Consider the following 18449-nt stretch of genomic DNA (forward strand, 5'->3'; position numbering starts at 1 on the left):
AAACAGTTCATTTCATCGAATCAGCACTAGGAGTAAGAATAATCTTCATAAAGATCTAAAGTCACTTACTTTGTCCAGAAATTTACCCATTATTCAAGAGGATACATTTTTAATAATTTTCCCACCATAAAAAACTTAACAACTGGTAAAGTTCAGTTTAAGAGGAGAGTAAAGGATTTATTGGAGCTAACTATTTCTACTCCATTGACGAATTTCTTAGTAGAAACAGTTGATGCATTACTGACAACATCCAGTCTCACCTAAACTCCTACTTCCATATGTCTTCAGTGCAGTAATGCAATTAATGTAAACACGTGTCGTAAACTGACTTCCTTTCTGACGATTCGTGGCTGCAATAGCTCGACAAATACCTTATGCAACTTTACCGTTTATGCGACTCATTTGTTATAATGTAGAAAATGAAAATATCTTGTACAGTTTTGACTTTTTCTACGTGAGGACCATTTCAATCAGCATCTGTGGAAGGGACTTAACACCTCTGTGTATTGGATATATGAAATAAAAACATCTAAACACTGTTGAATGTAGATTGTGGGTAGGAGGTGGTGGGACACGTAATGCGCTATCGCTTGCGCCTGAATTTTTCATGTTACACGAAGTTTTATCTACTGCAACACTCACAGAAAGCAGAGTTTATTTAGTTCAATATCTTTTCGAGAAGGTTAAAAACGGAATACAAGCGAAAATGGAGACAACGAAGCAACAAAAAAACTATACGGTTCATAGAAGGGAAACATCCGAATATTCGCTTGCAGTGATATATGGAAATGCTGGAAAATACCTGACAGGACGGCAGAACTTTTTGGTCATCTCGATTCTGAGCAGTTTTAATAAGACTAGCCCTCCTTTGCCAACTTCTTCGTATCAGAATAACACGTCCTCAGTTGTTTATTGGATACAGTTCACTCTCTGTCTTCCCCTAAAGTTCTTGTCCTCTGGTACCAACGACGTTATTCCCTGTTATGTTAACACATATAGTGGGAGTTCCAGAGTGCTCCTTATCCTTGAACATTGGTTGTCTGAATTTGCCTGGAAGTGGAGGACTGGTTTCCTGTATTCCGTATAAAGTGTGATGTAGGGGAGGCTCACAGTGCATACAGAATGTTGAAGTCCAGATGTGCTGCGTTCGCTTTAGGGACAGAGACTTTCTCGTGACTTCTTGTTCCAGTACCATGGAATGGGAAGGAATATTGCCAGAAGTACTGGTGAGAAGCATCTTTATCCAAACAAATCCTATTTTCAGGAGACAATGACGACGAGTGAGAAAGTCTGTCAAGACCGGCCGGTTTATGTAAGGCTTGAATATTTCAACAATTTTGGTCGCTTCTTGGAGCTACTACTACAGTTAACTCCCAGCTCAACTTCTAAAATTGCTTAATTACGTCCTTCCAAACACAGCTTAAGTTTATCTGCACTAAACGCAAACATCACAGTGTCGTCAGCTATACAAAACTTGTTTCTATATGATCCAGCAACATCTATTCCTACTTCGTTGTTCCATTGTTGTGATCTCAAAACTAGCGCTATGTAACGACATCATTCCAGTCTTCGGATACTGTTTTCCTTCACATAGTTTCTGTAAACATCCGCAATTTCATTTTGTATTACTTTTCTTCCAGCTTCTATCATTTGTTCTGAAACACGTTTTAGTGCAGGCATCCTCACTACCTTCAAACCTCGAATGCCTTTACACACCTTACCTGGAGTTACTTCAGGGATGTTACCGTTTTGTTTATTGTCTTCCCATGGTTCTGACGCACCTCTTGAACAATACAAATATTTAAAGAAGTCCTTTAAGGTCTGTACGATTTTTCGCCTTAATTAAATACTGTGGCACATTCCATACTAACTGATGAAATGTGATTTCTATACTACATGAGTTTCTATTTTGTTTCATCATACTATTACTACCTGCAGTATTTTCTCTTACTAAATTCACGTATATCTATTCACATATTTTCGAAAACATTTTCGAATAGTTCTTTCGTGCAGCAAATTCTTTGAAGTTCGCGCGTAACTCTCAAATTTTCTTTGTTAGTTTTTTGTAACTTAGGGGGTTTCTCTCATACCTGCAAATACTCTCTATTTGCACAAGTACCTTTGTTAAATGACTTTCCATTTCTTATGTGTCTGCATAATCTTCGTTTTCTAAGATGAAGGGTTTAACTTGTTACTGTCATCTACTTCCCTAACATAAAAACTCGTACGAAGTTCAATTTCACTGTTTTCTATAAGTTGATTATGCATTACTTACATCATCTTGGGCCTCTAAATTGCGAAGAACAAACTATTGCAGAACGCAGGATATGTCTCTTCTGCCTACATGAAATCCAAAAATTTAGAAATACATTTCAACTTCAAATCAAACAAATATTAGCCCAGTCTTTACTCCTACTAATTATCTGCTGTGATACAGAGCAACACAGCACAAATAGTAAAAACTCCAGACGAGTCGAGCCAGGTATGAATGTTTGGGGTCAGTAAATCCTCACGAAACGGCACAGCTGCAACGAGACTACCCTAAATTGATTATTTTTTGTGCCATATACTAGCGGAAAGTTCATGAGCCTTTCTTTTTCGATGAAGCAACACTAACTGATGTTTATCTTGATCCGTTAGAGGTATTGATCTTCCTTTAATTGGAAAAAGCTGAACCAAAAACCTTTCTTTGACAGCAAGATGATTTACCGCCTCACTAGCATAACTGATTATGCCATTGGTTAAACGAAGTTGAACCCGACCACTGGATTTGCTGCAAGGGGCAGGATGGCAAAGCGTGTTTCGCAGGATCCTCCACGGTCACCTGATCTGATGCAATGCTGTTTTTACCTTTGGGTGTTCATAAAGGATCATGTGTATGTGGTTCCGCTGCAAACGGGCTTAAGAAACAGAAATGAAGCAATTGCTCCAACGACTCGGGACACACCGATTAAGTGTAAATGGAAGGGGGATCACTGCCGACAGCTGCAGCAGGGCATCAAGCGGAATCAGCGGCGAAGGGCAAAAATGTGGAGGAACAGACACACGCATTCATATAACACCGATTAACGTTTGGAAAGAACTCGTCTATCAACTGGATGTACGCTGTGAGACGAATAGTGCTCACATTGAACACTTGTAAGAAAAACTGTTTTGAGCCTTACTTCCATTTGATGCATTATTTATAATTGCAAGTTGAATGTAACAAAAGCTACAAAGTCCTAAAAACAGCATAGTCAGTCTGAAACGCCCTGCATTATAATTAATTTTCAGGTATATTTTCGGACTTGTTCAATAAAACTCTTCTGCAATCATTTATCTGCATGAAATGTAGACTGTAGTACAGTGTCATCAGCGAAACGACGGCTACTCAGACATATTCCATTTACCTAATTCCTTCCTCGTTTTTCTGACTAAATGAGCCAAAAACTTGCTGTACGGTTGCTGGGAATAGTTTTGGGGATGTAGTCTTCCTTGTAATACGAAGCACCTACCCCAGCTCCGACAGAACGATTTTGTTTTGTTTTGTGGTTTTATGCAGAGTTTCCACTTTTATTTTTCCCGTCAGGTATCTTTTACTATCGATTACACTGTCACTTATCTCTGCTGCTGTCTTATTTCCAGTTATCTTAAAATAAATGAAAAATGCAGACGCAACTGTATTTTGTCTTTGCTGGTGGATGTTAAACTATGTGCACACAAGAGAGGCTTCCTCAAGCTTTGTAATAGTTTTGCTTAAACAAATTATGAGTTTCAAAATATTTGGGTGTGGATTACATTAATTGGTAACCTATTCCATGATTTTATCTTTAAGCTGCTAGGATGCCGAAAGTGAGTTATCTAGAAAGGACCAGAAGGATATTTTCTTCTGTCGCCTGATATGAGAGATACCCCTTCGTCAGCTACAAAGTGACGAATACAGTCGGCTCTTGACCACAACAATGCGGTAGATGTGTGTTCTATAGCGTTCTGGTAGTTGATTATGGTTCTTACAATGTCTGTGCCGACTATACACTACGTGATCAAAAGTATCCGGACACCTGGCTGAAAATGACTTAAAAGTTCATGGCGCTCTCCATCGGTAATGCTGGAATTCAACATGGTGTTGGCCCACCCTTGGCCTTGATGACAGCTTCCACTCTCGCAGGCATACATTCAATCAGGTGCTGGATGGTTCCTTGGGGAATGGCAGCCCATTCTTCGCGGAGTGCTGCAATGAGGAGAGGTATCGATGTCGGTCAGTGAGGCCTGGCACGAAGTAGGCGTTCCAAAACATCCCAAAGGTGTTCTGTGGGATTCAGACCAGGACTCTGTGCAGGCCAGTCCATTACAGGGACGTTATTGTCGTGTAATCACTCCGCCACAGGGTGTGCGTTATGAACAGGTGCCCGATCGTGTTGAAAGATGGGATTGCTCTTCAACAATGGGAAGCAGGAAGGTGCTTAAAACATCAATGTAGGCGTGTGCTGTGATAATACCAGGCAAAACAAGGGGTGCAAGTCCCCTCCATGAAAAATACGACCACACCATAACACCGCTGCCTCCGAATTTTACTGTTGGTACTACACACGCTGGCAGATGTCGTTCATCGGGCATTTGCCATACCCACACCCTGCCATCAGATCGCCACATTGTGTACCACAATTCGTCACTCCGCACAACGTTTTTCCACTGTTCAATTGTCCAATGTTCATGCTCCTTTCACCAAGCGAGGCGTCGTTTGGCATTTACCGGCGTGATGTGTGGCTTATGAACAGCTGCTCGACCATGAAATCCAAGTTTTCTCAGCTCCTGCCTAATTGTCATAATACTTGCAGTGAACCCTGATGCAGTTTGGAATTCCTGTGTGATGGTCTGGATAGATGTCTGCCTATTACACATTATGACCTTCTTCAACTGTAGGCGGTCTCTGTCAGTCGACAGACGAGGTCGGCCTGTACGCTTTTGTGCTGTAGGTGTCTCTTCACGTTTCCACTTCACTATCAAATCGGAAACAGTGGTCCTAGGGATATTTTGGAGTGTGGAAATCTCGCGTACAGACGTATGACACAAGTGACACCAAATCACCTGACCACGTTCGAAGTCCGTAAGTTCCACGGAGCGCCCCATCTGCTCTCTCACGATGTCTAATGACTACTGAGGTCGCTGATACGGAGTACCTGGCAATAGATGGCAGCACAATGCACATAATATGAAAAACGTATGTTTTTCGGGGTGTCCGGATACTTTTGATCAAATAGTGTATATTTCCAAGTCCCAGCGGGCATGGAAGCCAGAAATAGAGCTAAGATATCTGATGCCGTAGTATTTACTATCTATTTTATGTTTCACTGTAATATGTTCTGCCATATCACGGTCCCTTAGACCAAAACAATCACATAAGGAACACGCATGTCAAACAACAGCTTTGGTGATTATGATGTCGTTTTTTAAGTATGTGAAAGCCGTGGTGCAATAAAAAATATTAATAAAAGCTGCAGTCTCCGTTTTCGGACTGTTGTTTCTTAACTGAGCTTTTGGGTTAACGTTAGTCACAAATTTAAACAAAGATTTTGAATAAGGTGATTTTAGCAAAGCAACACAAGGACGCAGTAAGGAGTTATCAATTTAGTTATGGTGTATTTTGTAGTCGCAACACATCCATCAGAACAATTATTATATAGTAATGTAATGGGTGTATTAAATACTACTGCCTCACTATATTATCTTCGTCAGAGTACTTTCAAGTTTTAATGTCTTCCAAAGCACAAGTAAGCAGAAATGAAATTAAAAAAAAATGTTTCCGCCCGGGATCGAACCGGGGACCTTCCGCGTGTTAGGCGGATGTGATAACCACTACACCACGGAAACCCGTTGATGGAAGTGCTCCCCGATAGAGAACCATCCGTACTGGTCATTGACCCAGTTATGAAATGGGCGCATCCAGCAGCGAAGGCCACGCCCGCGGCGTGGTTTCAGACCTTGAGCGCACAGTCAACGTTCAGTGCGTTTCCACAGCAACTTCTGACCATACCAAATTTGTATCGATAAAGCACTGTTCAGTGTAAATCAAGACACGAGGAGATTTTTTGCTGTACGATATTTGGAAAGGAAGAGGAGACAGATGATGAATCAGTTGCCGATACTAATTAAATATTTTGCACAGAGTAAGTGCGGATACATCATAAACTGCCAAATTTGAATCGTATGCAAAGACATTAACTAGTATAGACTTCCGTGCTACGAAGCATCGAGACATTAAAACTGTGTACACAAGACGGCAAGTCGAAATAGAGCCTTCCGTCACTGCGAGTAACGCTATTCTCAGCTGAGCTATAGTGGCAATAAAACACACAGAAGTGGGGGACATGACCTGGGGCGACCAGACCGGCACTGCACTATCCCCTGTATCCATACTTAGTCTTTACACGTCGGTCTGGCTTTGCAACGACATCTTGCACAATATTACTTCCTCGCCAATAGGTAAAATAAAACCACATATATGCTCGTGATCATATTTGTTCTCTGTATTATAATTGCAGATAGGTACACCCACGTTACAAATACACCCATGTTACAAACCTGGACGGATGATAACTCATTTGTGACACGGTTTGGACTTGACACTATGTATTAAGCACTGCCTTGAATTTGTATCTCAGGAAGTGTGTGTCAGAGCAGAAAATGTGAAATCTGACCATTAAAGATATGCTGAAAAGTGAGACAGGACTCTGTTTCGTCGCCACTGATATTTCGTCTTTATCCGGAGCGTATCTTCAAAGAAGCCTTTGAAAATTTCGACGTAGAAACCCAATGGAGAGAAGTTCAACAATATCCGCTCAGCTGATGATATTGTAATATTTGCTGACAGTTTGAATAGTCTTCGACATCTTGTATTCCGAATCAACGAAAGTAGTAAGCATTAGGGACAAGAAACCAACGTAAGTAACAAAAAATCAACGTTCATCAGCAACAAAGACATACGAAACTGTCATCTAAACATTAATGGTAAATTTATTAAACAAGTAAACAAATACACATATCTGAGAACTAACATCAACAACCAGTGCGAGAACTCACAATAAATTAAAGTCCGTATTGAAAAAGCCAGCCGGCCGAGGTGGCCGAGCGGTTCTAGGCGCTACAGTTTGGAATCGCGCGACCGCTACGGTCGCAGGTTCGAATCCTGCCTCGGGCATGGATGTGTGTGCTGTCCTTAGGTTGGTTAGGTTTAAGTAGTTCTAAGTTCTAGGGGACTGATGACCTCAGAAGTTAACTCCCATGGTGCTCAGAGCCATTTGAACCATTTTTTTGAAAAAGCTAGAGCCGCGTTTAGTAAAACGAGTAACGTGTTGAAGAGTAACCAAGCCTCAGTCGAAACAAAATTATGATTTCTACGTTGCTACATATTTCCCATCCCTTTCTACGGAGTTGAGACCTGGAATTTGACCGAGACGAAAGGAAAACGATTTGAAGCGTTTGAGACGTTTGTATGTTTGTTTTATTTGGCCTTCAGAGCTTGTATTTAGCCATCGACAAAACATGTTTAATTTTGCAGAGAATATACATAAATGTATATTTACAGAAATGAAAGATCAAGCTGAAAGTTCCTGGCAGATTAAAACTGTTTGCCGGACCGAGACTCGAACTCGGGACCTTTGCCTTTCGCGGGCAAGTGTCCTACCATCTTTTGTTTGTTAGTCAGAAATACTTACAACAACATTATGAAATTGCTAATTATAGTAACATTGGCCTAAAGATAATCTTTTACATTACTGCAAGACTTTGCGACAACAAAACATTTCTTGAAAGTGATGTTCGTCGTTTGATCGTATGTGTTTTTCATAGATCAGATATTTTCTCGTTTTTCCATGTTCTGAATTACATCATCGAAAATCGGAGTTCACATGACGGTTCTTCTGAGGAAGTTGGCGTATGTATCATAGTAATTGTTGATGCGTAGTAGCTTGTGGTGCTGGTCGCACATGTACGTCCAAAAATCTCCTTCGCTCCTTTCTTTACTGGACACTACGTAAAATACTGTGTGTTCCTTCAACCAGTTGACGGCACTGTTCTTCGAGGCAGGGTATAGTTCTTCTTCAGGGTATAAAAGGCACGTTGGCGTTATCAAATCCGGCGGTTTTCTCTGCATGGTTGCTAGTTTTTTCCTGATTGACAACCATATGTTATATGCATTTCCACAGACAAATTGATGTTCATCTGTGTCAATAAGGTTTCAAGTGGTACACAAAGGGGAATCAGCCAGATGAATAATATGTAGTCTGGAATTTGTTGGAAATTTCCTGTTCACAAAATAACACCACAATGACTGCACTTGGTAAATGCGAGGGGTGTATGTTCCTCCAGATATCATGCCAAGAGTGATCGACGTATTTTTGTTCTATGATGTTCTTGGTCTGAAAGTTAATTAAGTTTGGTAGATTTTCTTGTCTTTGATGACATCTTTCTCGAGTGTTCCCAGTGTAATGTAGATACATTCTACGAAAAAATGTTTTAGGTGGTAAAGTTCATTTGGGACGTGGTGAACGTAAATTGGGGCGTCTTGGCTGGCCGGCGCTATTTCATTTAACAGAAATGCGGCTTCCACAGTTTAATGACCGCAGTTAAATGACCTCTTCCACAGTTTATATGTTTTACAGACATACAGTGCTTGTGCTTTATTGTACACGTCTGTAAGATTCAATCAACCGTTGTCAGTCGGTTGAGTCAACGTTTGGTATTTGACTTTGAAGATGTGGACGCGGCTGACGAAGTGGCCAAGAGCAGCCAAAATCCTGTTCGCCTCTTCCCGCGGCATTGGCAGGGCTTGCGCCACGTAATTAATTTTAGAGGATAAATAGATGTTCAAGAGAGCCACTCTGTGTATTTCATCAACAGTACGGAGATTGTGCTGACGTATACAGGCATGGATGGTGGTCAGGATTCTTCTGTAATTAACTACCATGGTCTGCCGGATATTTCTTGTATATTCCACCCAAGACATGTCATGGTGACAGTTTCCTTTATTGGCCCACGAATGGGAACTCCTAATCCACTTCCAATATTCATTACGCCAGACTTATTTCTATTCAGTTTCGCACCAGATACTAGTTCACATTTGTTTATTATGTCGAGTGCTTTCTCTATCTCGTCGTTGTCTTTGAAATAAATGCAACGTCATAGGCATGTGCCCTGCAGACAACCCTACGGCCGCGTGAGTGAGTCCTTGGAGGTTGTGGCTCAGACGAAAAAGTAACGACTCGATTGCTATTGCAAAGAGTGACATAGACATCGGGCGCCCTTGCCGCACAGAACTTTAATTGCAACGGACCAACTGGATTGACCGTTTACCATAATTGTATTTGTTGACTTCTGCAGAAGATTTGTAATAATCTCGATAAAACATTGAGGAAATTTCACGGCATGCATCCAACGCTTTCTCAAAGTCTAATGATACGATGGTGCACTTTATTTTACAGGCTGCAGCAATCGAAATAATATCTCTGTAGTCGCACAGTGTGTGGTAGATGGACCTGTCTTTTCCTACGCTCGATTGATGTCATCTGAGCTACCCAAGCACGACTCACGCCCCGTCCTCACAGCTATATTTCTGCCAGTACCTCGTCTCCTACCTTCAAGACTTCACAGAAGCTCTCCTGAGAACCTTGCAGAACTAGCACTCCTGGAAGAAAGGATATTGCGGAGACATGGCTTAGCCACTTGCCCGCGAAAGGGAAAGCTGCAGAGTTCAAGTCTCGGTCCGGCACACAGTTTTAACGTACCAGGAAGTTTCATATCAGCGCTCACTTCGCTGCAGAGTGAAAATTTCATTCTGGAACGTTCAAGCTGCCAATTTTTTTACACAACAATTGCTTAACGAATAGAATGTTAAGAAAACTGGACTTATTTATGTTACCAATTCACACTACTTCTTAAACTTAATAATAGTTACGTAAATAAATGAAAATACGAGTCCTACGGATTTTACACTATACTCTAAAGAAAATTTGCACTCACTCTATACAGGCGAGTTTATTTAGAAACCAACAGAGAAGACGTTGGCTGAGAGAGGAAGTAACCCATACTCATCAAAGTCTTTGGTTATTCCGATCGTTCACTGTCAAATTTCGATCACGAAACAAGACGTGTTTCACATCAGCTTCTGACTCGTAATCACAGTCACATACAGGGTAATCGTAAATGGTGATTCTGCACAGATGTACTCGAAACAAAGCGTAGTTAAAGCCGAGTCGAATGATTGTATAAATCGTAGATCGGTCCAAATGCGTCCTCGTAAACCACATCCTTCTAAGAATTTCAGGGCGTAATGCCGCAGAACATCCAAATTTCTGTTGTTGGGACACATTCCACATCTCTTGCCATTGGTGGCTGTACGTGAGAATGCTAGGACTGCCATAGATAGATGAAATTAGTAACAACGGCATCCTCAGCAAAATGAAAAAAGAAGTCCTAAATACAGTAAAATGGAGGAAACTACAATGTATCGATCATGTAACGAGAGATGAAGGCAGTTATAAACCACTGTAGAACATTCTTTAAGGACAGATACCTGGCAAAAGAGGACGAGGAAACTTAAAGAAATGGACTTCACCTAAGACTGAAGAATTTTTAGGAACAAGCAAAAGTAATATATCTGCGTTGGTCATCAACATCCGAAAGAAATAGGCACTAGATGGTTCATATGGTTCAAATGGCTCTGAGCACTATGGGACTTAACATCTGTGGTCATCAGTTCCCTAGAACTTAGAACTACTTAAACCTAACTAACCTACGGACATCACACACACCTATGACCGAGGCAGGATTCGAACCTGCGACCGTAGCGGTCGCGCGGTTCCTGACTGAAGCGCCTAGAGCTGCTCGGTCACACCGGCCTGCAAACAGGTAGTAGAAGAAGAAGATGAATATAAAGAGTATTTGCCGAAACGTGTTACAGACAAGGCCGGTTTAAGACGTCAGTGACACAAGCGGCCGCTTGGGGGCCAAGCTCACCAAGCCAAGTGCAGGGGTTTTAAAGATCTTACCAAGAGCCCAAGGAAAGGTAACTAATGTGTGAGGGAGATGGAGGGAGTCGCAAACAAAGTGTCTCTTGTGTGAAAAAATGTCCTCAAATCGGTCACTGCGTAACTAGAGAGCATTAAGTCACAAGCAGAGCCGCACCGAGCAAGGGCGCCCCCGTACCCTGGGCAAAAGGGGAGGATGGCATTCACGTATCGTACAGCCGTTACGGCGCCTCCCATGACCACCAGCGGCGTACGTCGGCCCCAAAACAGTTGGGAGACGACGAGCAAGATGAAGAACTTTTCCTTGTTTTTCTTTTTCATTTCTTTCTTTCGGACGCCAGGTGTTGCTCATGCTGAGAGGCCCTGGGCGATGCGCCAGCTTAATTACGCGCTTGAATAAATACCAAGAGCCAAAACTAAATAGTGGCAAAAATGGACTGAGCCTAGGAAAGAACAGAACATGAAGTGAACGCGGGAATGCCAGGCTACATTTGAAGCCCAGGCGCACGGAAAATGAAACATGCCGTTGAAATACTGTGGTCCAGAGATTGCCAATACGAGATGAGGAAGACGAAGAAAAAGACTTTTTACTGAACAGGAGCGACGCATACAGTTACGGGTCCTCCGTGGCCTTGAGGCTTAAAACCGATAGCGGCTTCAACAAGACAGCTGTGTGCATTGCGATGAATTCGTTGCTGCAATGTATTGTGCTTCGGAAGGATACTCTAGTAAAATGAAGAATGAGAGGCGTAGTATATCCTTTTACATTCTGCATTGATCTCCACATCGCAAATGGAATGAGGAATATAAGGAACAAATAAGCCCTGAAGATACTGCAGTGTTGCCCCTCCAGGCACAGGCACGCGCGTTACGACGGGCCCCGAACGCAAGCGACAGCTTTCTCTTCTGTTGGAGCCAGGGCGCCGGTCAGAGACTGCTGCAAACGGGATCACTGTATGTATACGTGAGGAAAAGGCGTATAACAGGTTTCCGTGGTGTAGTGGTTATCACATCCGCCTAACACGCGGAAGGTCCCCGGTTCGATCCCGGGCGGAAACAATGATTTTTTCATTCATCGGCTGTCTCCTCACAGTATTCGGATAATATAAAATATCACTTCACCTGACAATGGGAAGTTAGGCACGCTGAATCACCTCGAAGCAAAAACCTGAGATTTTTACTGACATTGCAGAAGTATACATTGCGTTTGCATCAGCGAAATGAGTGCCTCTGAAATACTTCATATAATCTGAGGTCATGTTTTGGTTTATTTAAATCAAATAACCAGTGTTTGTAAGCGTATGTATCTGCAAGAAGTGATTCTACTAAGAACTGTGGACAGAAAACTCGATTGCACCTTAATGAGGATTATGGGGACCGACTCGTCACTGACCAATATTAATATAGACATTATGAGTGAATTTGCTATTATCATAATTTGGACATCTTATACAGAGTTAAAAAGGAACTATTCCTGAAAGTCTTAAAATAACTCCAAACAATACCCGGCCGGACTGGCCGTGCGGTTCTGGACGCTACAGTCTGGAGCCGAGCGACCGCTACGGTCGCAGGTTCGAATCCTGCCTCGGGAATGGATATGTGTGATGTCCTTAGGTTAGTTAGGTTTAATTAGTTCTAAGTTCTAGGCGACTGATGACCTCCCAAGTTAAGTCGCATAGTGCTCAGAGCCATTTGAACCATTAACTCCAAACTTACCGTCACAAAAAAACAAGCTCCAAATATAAATTTGAATCAGGAGAGCGAATTCGATTACAATGCCTATTGTCGACTTTATGAAGACTTTCTAAGACGGTGTGGTTGTGGTGATCTAGCGGGTAGAGTCCCAGGTTCTGGCCGTGGAGGTCCCGGGCTCAATCCCGGATAGAAGCGGCATTTTTCCTTGTTCCAGTCCCTCTAGGGCAGCCCCAGAACCATTCAGCCTGCTACGAAATGAGTGTCGACGTACTTTCCCGGAGCGATGGGCACACCACCCATTCTCGCCTAGTGCGGTGGCAAAGAAAGGCTGCACCCTACCAGCTGTCAGACCAAACAGTTAAAATTTCATAGTGGCTATACGACCGCCATGTCTGAAGCTAACTGAATTCCCGACCGCCTTTTTTCCCACAGTCACGTCCGTCGTCTGCTTCGTCATGCCCCCTTGAAATTGCCTTTAACTAACTTCAAACAGCACAGGCTAGCTTTATTTTTTCTCAAAAACTGTGATTTCTGTGTCCACTGTCACCAAAAAAGAAGTTTTAAACTAAATACGGCTAAACTTTTCGATTCAGATTAAATTGCAATACTACTCGAAACATGTTCGTCCAGTCTACTTGTTGCTAGAAAACTGAACGCAAATAAATGCGATCTGAGCAGGTACAATATGAAGATAATAAGGTTAACGTCGAAATGCACTGCGGTTAACGAACAGAAATGAAGACTGCCGCAGAAATTCTGTGTTTCTGTTTGTATTTTAAGCAGACAATCACAGTCTCAAAAACCAGTTGAGATACAATTTAAAGTAGTCAGTTATCGATTATGGGAGCAAAGTCGATAACAACACCTTGAAAAAGATTCTTTCACTCTATCCTAACCTGATACAACGTAAATCCTATCTTTGTTATACAGAAGACATGTTTCTACATCAACACAACATTGATGACTGTTTGCAGATTCCACAGATACCAAACAAGCCTACAGAAATTGCATTTTCAGATCTCTGTAACAAAACCACACTTTATTTCGATGGTTGTAACCAGATAAATCCATAACTCTATATTTTGCTACCATAAATTGAGATGTATAATAGCTACATATGACGATAAGATAATAGGTTTCATGGAGGACCTAACCTTTCGGCGAATTTCATAACTGTAAGGACAATGGAATCCACTGCGCAATATCAACTCCAATTAGACAATGTTTTCAAATATTTAGGTCATTCAACTAATGTTAGAGCGCAAAAGATAACGTTTTGACCTACAACTTGTTCGTAAACACATCATGTGAATTAATATTAACAAAATATTTAGACATATTAAGCTCAATATTTTGCTTTCTGTAACTTTGGAAACATGGATATCATGCAAAATCTAAGACCAGTTTTGGAATCATCACAACACATGTTTTAAGATGAGATACTTCACTCAAAATTTTAAAGTCGTTTTAAATTTCGTGACAGTTGCATTTATTTTATTTTTATTTTGCTAAGATGACAGAACGATTTGTTGCTGGAATAGATGACTCAAATATAATTGGTGTTTGTATACATCACAGCTGGGTAATTTGCAAGTAATGATCTCTTTTGTGTTAAAAGCATTATAAAATAAAATACTGCTTGCGACCAGAAAGCTTACTTCTTCTATGAAGTACATATTTATACTTGGTTTTCGTGACTTCATATCCCCTAACCTAGTTGGGAGATGCATGTTTGTACAGTTACATCCATTTTTGAGAGAGAGAGCAATATCAGTTTATTGTGAGTGCCATTGGGGTAGGTCATGTGAGTTACCATTGTGTGGTTCTTGTGATTGTGTGCCAAAATTTATTTGGTAACTCTGGAACAACAAGACCGACACTTCGTTATTGTGTGACCTATGATTTCTGTGAACAGTGTTTACCAGTAAACGATATACAGTGAATTAATGTTTCTGCTTCTTTATTGATGCATGGAGCAAACCACCTTTAGCACAAGTGAACCCATCGATCAGTCTCCTTGAGTAGTCTTCAGCCAATGTTATTCATCGACGCAGTCGTTGAAATCCACTACTGTATGCCGATTTGTGGCATTAGGTAATTTATGGGGGCTCAGAGTTTAATTGATTTTTGACATCTAGTGATAGGAAACGATTTACAGTGCAATATGGACGAGAATACTTTTGAAAAATTAAGTGTTACAAATAATGAAAACAAGTAATTCGATAATACTAATGTTTTACGAGACAATAAAATAATTTATTGACTTTCGTTATTACATTGTTTTATTAACATTCCATTTTTACAATATTTTCATTGGAATTTCATTTTTACAATGTTTTCATTGACGTTCTATTTCTGCAGTGCTTTCATTAACCTATGTACAAAATAATCTTGTTATGTAGTTGTCATACAACTTTACCCCCCTGCTCAAAAGATATAGATTTAGATAAATAATTTATGCTGCAGACAAAATAATGCATGAGGAGCAGTTTAATACTTTTCACATAATGGGTTTCTTCCCTAAATTCGGTTTCTGCAAAAATGTGGTAACCGTTTATAAATCAGTAACTTCTCAGTAATTGCAGTGAAGTGTTTTTGGATAACTTAATTTCACAAACTTTTCTAAGTAGCTGTAAGCCTTTGCAGAATAAAAGTGCATGGTCAGAGCAAATTTTCTTATTTGCTGAGAATGTTGTGATTACCACCAGGTTAAAGTTCTGAAAGCTCGTTCAACAGATTCGTTATATTTTCACTATTTGATATATGGAACTGAATTACATATACCTTTTTCAAACCAGCAACTGAAGTTTCTGACTGCTCCACCCTTTTTTTGTGTCACAATATGTTGATTCATATGTTTCTTCAGTAGGATATCGTCTACTTGTACTCTGTCATATTGTGCTTTCAGCTTTTTTGGACGTGGAAGACAATAACTGTGGTCATCAAGAACATATGTACTCACTGGAGGAATGACATTCCATTATAAGATCATAATGATGATTTTACTGCACAAGAAATAGAAATTATCGATTTCAGTATGATAAGAACATGGAATAAAATTAAACCACAGACTTACTGTGTGCTACTGATGATTCATTAATAAGACTGTCTTGCAAATTAACGAAAGCTCTCTTTCTGGGTAGTGGTTGGACGATTTTATCTTTTCTTTATAAATATATTGGAACAGGAAAGACAGTTGGTATTGCCTTGAACAGAAACCGCCTCTGGTCATTCGTTTGATATGTACATTTCTCTTCTAAATGAGCTGAGCAGAGATAAGTTGCAGTAGTTGTAGTCTCATGTTTACAATCCATCTGTTTCTTAGCTCCCTTTCTTTTAAAGGAAACCTATAGTTACCGAACACCCAAATTTATCCTCTGCATAGTTACAATTCCAGTACAGTCATTGATTCTTTAATAAATGTTCAAAATGTATGTCATATTTAGTTACATGCTACGTGTAATATGAGGTATTTGTTGTTTTATCGCGTCGATTTGTGCAACTCAATGCTGAAGACACTGCACGCATGTTTAATTTATATTTTTTTATACCAATCTTCTAGAAAAATTAAATATTTCACTAACAGGACAGCTAACACTTCAAACACAGACAGTAGACGGGCTTGTCGTAATGTGCTGACTACGAAAAACATGGCGTCAGAATTAGTGGTGGTTGCCTCAACGAGCTCTGTAACTAGTGCCTTAGCCACTCTATGATATTTTAACTCGTTGTGTCAGGTCCATGGCTAGGTCATGAGCTTGCACTACAGATTTTTATCCCTGACTAATTTTATGTTTTAATCCACATTTCCAAGAAAAATAATCGCAAAACATTTATTTAGGTTGGAAATTTATTTTTATTCGTATGCGGCATATGTATCAGACGGTATCTGCTTGCAGTTGCCTTGTGAGTTATACGAACAACGTGAGTGCTACCAAACCACTATATTATGCTGCGAAGTAGTATGCAAATTTTGCTGATAAACTGTATAGGTATCTCTTCTGACTGATGTAATCACATGCGTTTTGATGCATTTTATTTCAGATATTGTATATTAGCACTGCATTTTAACATAGATTTTGCACTGATTAATTATTTTATTTTTATTGATAAATCTGAAGATGATTCATGTTGTAACGTTTACCCTTCGAGAAAGTGGGAAATAAATAATTATCGGAATCATTACCAAACATATACTTTGAAAACCGTAAGTCATTTGCACAAGGTAGAAATTCGAACGACAAACGTACAACTAAGAAAATTTTTTAGACTTTACTCAACTCTCGGAAGTATGACAAGTGGCCTGTTGGCTTCTGTCTTGGGTTCTTCGGCCGACATTTCTTTTGTGGTTTTTCTGACGTTTCGCCAGCATAAGTGGCTGACATTGTCAAAGTCTCACGCTACATTGCTGGTGGCGGACTGGATTCGTACTCGTGGCCGTTGGTTATAAATTAATCCTGTACAACATACACCATATTGTTCTTCTCATTTATTATTATGTTGGTCTACAAAGAAGCAATGGAAGAATCAGTTAACATGACCTGTCGCATCAATGCGTATCAGTAAGTATCTTCCGTATAGATCGCAAGTTCGGCTTCAGTCCGCCACCAGCAATGAACACTAAGCTTTGAAAATGCCAGCCACACATGCTGGCGAAATGGCAAAAAAATCCTCAAAAAACAAAAAACAAAACGGTGCCAATAGGCTATCTGTCACTGGCAACGAGTGGCCACGAAAGACTCGACAATTTTAGGAACCACAACAGGTATCTGCCTCGGTTTTCGTAGGTGAGTTAATAGCCAGACAACTATTTTCATTTATTCTCCATTTATTAAACTTTACATGACGGCAAAGGCCCTAAACTATGACTAGAACTGCACTATATTTGGCGGATACCATCGTCATCTAGAAACGCAATCCAACTATCAGCATTATACAAAGTCTCGTTACTGCAAAATATGGTTACAACTTTTATACAAGCAGAATTGAGGTAAATATACAATTTTAGATCGAAAACAAATAAATTACGTTTAGTAAACCATTAGTACAAAAAATGATTATTTACGTTTTAATTGCGCCGATGTTTTCGATACTAACATTACCCCGAGTCTTTGAGCAAAAGATTAAAAATTCATACACTCAAATATTAGATCAAAATTTCGAAAGTATATTTGAAGCACTATCTTCTGTAACGTTCTACAGAGTTGTTTTAGACAAAAAAACAATAATTTTTACGGCTAAAGGCTGAGTATTTGGTATAATCACATGGGCTGGAATAGAAATTTGAAATTAACCAAGGTTTCTAGTAGATTCTAAAAGTTTCCAAAATTCCGCTATTTGTATCGAGTTCTTCATTAAAGTTAGGGGATGAAATTCTTCGCTAATCTGAACTATTACAATGTGGGGCCGAAACCGCTCACAATTTTAAAACTGGATGCTATCCAGATGAGCAATAACATCTGCTGTTCGACAAGGGCAGTACTCCATCTCGAACGACTAAAACTGTATAAAATGATATTAAAATACAGACATATGTATGTACTATTACCGATGAAGGTCAGTTACCTGAAAAACTGTACACAACCGATATTTGAAGATAAAGGAATGTACAGACAACGGAAGAAGAGGGCGCTGAAGAAACGATATCGTAGTGTAGCAGACGGTTATGCCAGCAGCTTCACAACAGTCGTCAATGAAGCACTATTTGCGTGACACAATATGTAGTGTGGCAGGCAAGTAAATGCAGATTTT

General features: G+C 40.2%; 2 non-coding genes across 2 annotated transcripts; one reads left to right on the forward strand and one right to left on the reverse strand.

The window, feature by feature from the left end:
* Positions 1-5777: 5777 nt before the first annotated feature.
* Trnav-aac (transfer RNA valine (anticodon AAC)) lies at positions 5778-5850 on the reverse strand. The gene has a single exon. It is a non-coding gene; the product is annotated as a tRNA-Val (tRNA).
* Positions 5851-11989: 6139 nt separating this feature from the next.
* Positions 11990-12062, forward strand: Trnav-aac (transfer RNA valine (anticodon AAC)). The gene has a single exon. It is a non-coding gene; the product is annotated as a tRNA-Val (tRNA).
* The last annotated feature ends 6387 nt before the right edge of the window (positions 12063-18449 follow it).

This window comes from Schistocerca serialis, chromosome 2, assembly GCF_023864345.2.
Source record: "Schistocerca serialis cubense isolate TAMUIC-IGC-003099 chromosome 2, iqSchSeri2.2, whole genome shotgun sequence".
In the NCBI taxonomy this organism is placed as follows: domain Eukaryota; kingdom Metazoa; phylum Arthropoda; class Insecta; order Orthoptera; family Acrididae; genus Schistocerca; species Schistocerca serialis.